A 3,009-nucleotide genomic window follows, 5' to 3' on the forward strand; every position below is an offset into this window, starting at 1 on the left:
AGCAGTCAGTGCTCTTAACTGCTGAGCCATCTCTCCAGCCCAGGGTAACTCTTAAGATACCAGTGCATATTATTTCATAAACAACATCTGTTCCTTCCTTCTCATCATTAAAATTCAAAAACGCAATACAGCACTCAGGCTGCACACGTGTGTAAGTTGGCCATGGCACAGCTATGTACCCTTACCTTGATTTCTCTGTCTGTGAAATGGTTAAAAAAATAATATCTTCTTTATGAAGTTTTTTTCAGCAGAGCTGTTTAGATAATACAAGTAAAATATCAGGCATTTTCGGACAGGGTAATTTTCAGTGGTGTTAATGTTAGTGAAAGGATGTTAAGTCCCTTCAGATACTCCTGAGTTTAACTATCATTATCACGAATTTTATGTGGTCAGAGTTGAGACCTCTCTTTGTAGACTCAGATATAGTAAACAAATCTAAACCATAGCTATGTCTGGTATACAGTAGACAAGTGCCTACGGCATGTTGCTGTAGGAACATGAATGCTCCCTTTCCGTTGCAACCTTCTCAACTCTGTCTCTCAGAGGCTCTGGATTGCTTAGCTTTACCAGCACCCTTCAAGTCCAAGAGGCTAAGGGTGGTTGTTTATGCCATCACAAGGTAAGCAGTATCTGAGTTTTGATTTGAAGCTGTTAGAAGCAGCTGAAAGAAGCCGTAACCAGTTGGCATGAGAGCTAGACATTGAGAAAGTATGGGCAGGGAGTTGGGGTTTGTTTTTAAGAGTTATAGGAAGCTCTTTGCCCCATATACTGGGAGAATGAAGAGCATTCTCAGCAGTCAGACTGTCGTCGACATTCCAGAGAATGTCGACATCACTCTGACGGGTGCACAGTCTTTGTGAAGGGGAACTTGTAGGAGGGACTTCGATCCTTCAATAGAGAGCTGAGTCTTCTTGGAAAGAAGAAAAGACTCCAGGTTGACAAATGGTGGGGTGACAGAAAGGAGCTGGCCACCATCAGAACCATCTGCAGTCATGTGCAGAACATGGTCAAGGGTGTTATGCTGGGCTTCTGTCACAAGATGAGGTCCCTGTATGCTCCCTTCCCTAGATATATCGTTTTTCAGGAGAATGGGTCTTCGCTTGAAATCTGAAATTTCTTGAGTGAGAAATACATCTTCAGGTTTTGGATGAGGACAGGTGTTGCTTGTTCTGTCTCTCAAGCTCAGAAGGATGAATTAATCCTTAAAGGAAATGATATTGAACTTGTTTCAAATTCAGCAGCTTTTATTCAGCAAGCTACAACAGTTAAAAACAAGGATATCAGAAAGTTTTTGGATGGCACCTATGTGTCTGAGAAGGGAACTGTGGTGCAGGCTGACAAGTGAGGCCTCAGTTTCCTAGCTCCAGAAACAAGATCCTGATCACAAGTATAATTTGGGCTCTTTGAGGACAATAAAGGGATTAGATATTGAAAAAAATAAGAGTTATAGGAAAAGAATAGAGACAGTGTCTTGTCTTTAAGTGCCTTGCATATATATTGGAGTTTGATTTACAGTCTCTGAGGGTTAATTCTGGAAAAATGTTGGTAGCATTTTTCTTTATCCAATTTATTTTGCTTTAAAGCTCATTATTGTTTTAGTAGATGAAAATTAATTTTGGTATTAGTTCAAGAAAGATGCACTAAGGAAGTCAAATGCTTAGCTTTTGTCTTCCTCAATGGCTTTCTAAAGTAAACGAGTTTTACATTATGAATTGTTCTCAAAGATTCCAGCCATCTCTACCTATCATTTAAAGCAATAAATGCTTGCAAAATTGCATTCAGAAAATAGCAAAATTTTTTAGCAGAAAAATTTCTGTGTAATTAACACAAAGGGAATTAGAGTTAGTTGGTTTGATCCATTAATATATTTTAAATAGACTGTTTTATTGAATTTCCTTTTGACTAGCTCTTAATTCAAACTTTATCTTCATGTTGCTATGGAAACATTAGGATTTAAGAATGCGGCCAAATCAGAATGTAGTCAGTCACACTTCTGTGTCTGTAAAGTCTTGTCTATGGTATTTAGTGTTTAGAGGCTGTGGGCAACATCTTGCTGTTATTATTATTTTTTCCAAGACAGGGCTTGTCTTGATAGCCCTAGGTGTCTGGGAACTCACTCAGTAGACCAAACTGGCCTTGAACTCAGAGATCCTCCTGCCTCTGCCTCTAGAGTGCTGGGATTAAAGGCGTGTGCCAGGACCACACTGCCCAGCTTAGTGTAGTTATTTGTATATGTCTTCAGAACTTCCTCTGTCTGAATATCTTGGAAGAAAGGAGGGAAGAAAGGAAGGAGGGGACAGGGAAGAAGGAAGGGATGGGAGGGAAGGAGAGAGGGAGGGAAGGAGGAAGAGAAAGAAGGAGAGAGAGGCTATAGCTTTAAAGAAGCAGGACTATAAAAACACTATTGTAATTAGGTTTTCCATCTCTGTCTTGTTAGGTTTATATTGCTGTGATAAAACATCATGACCAAGCACATGGGGGAAGAAAAGGTTTATTTTAGCTTACAACTTCCATGTTACACTACATTGTTGAGGTCAGTCAATGTAGCAATTCAAAGCAGAAACTGAAGCAGAAGCCACAGAGGAATGCTGCTTACTGGCTTACTCTTTATGGCTTGTTCAGACAGCTTTCTTATACCACTCAGGACTGCTTGCCCTGTGTTGGTATCTCCCACAGTGGACTGGGCCGTCCTTCGTCAATCATTGATCAAGAAAGTACTCCAAAGACTGTAGGCCAATATTATGATACAATAGTATTTTCTAATCTGAGTCTTTCTTCCCAAATATCTTGAGTTTATGTCAAGTTGACATAAAACAAAGTTTCGGTTTTTTAAAAATATTTCTATGTGCATGGCTGTTTTGACTGCATGTATGTCTTTACACACCTGTGTGCCTACTTTCCATTTTTTATATAACTTTCTGTGACTTTCGGCTTTTTGTTATTATCACATTTATCTTCTCTTAGTGATACTAGCCTTAAAGAGAAGTAATTTCAGTCTATTGTCTTTGT

The 3,009-nt window shown here is 39.3% G+C and overlaps 1 pseudogene; it reads left to right on the top strand.

The window, feature by feature from the left end:
* Window positions 1–776: 776 nt before the first annotated feature.
* Window positions 777–1,345, top strand: LOC127664040 (60S ribosomal protein L9-like; annotated as a pseudogene).
* The last annotated feature ends 1,664 nt before the right edge of the window (window positions 1,346–3,009 follow it).

This window comes from Apodemus sylvaticus, chromosome 13, assembly GCF_947179515.1.
Source record: "Apodemus sylvaticus chromosome 13, mApoSyl1.1, whole genome shotgun sequence".
Taxonomy (NCBI): Eukaryota; Metazoa; Chordata; class Mammalia; order Rodentia; family Muridae; genus Apodemus; species Apodemus sylvaticus.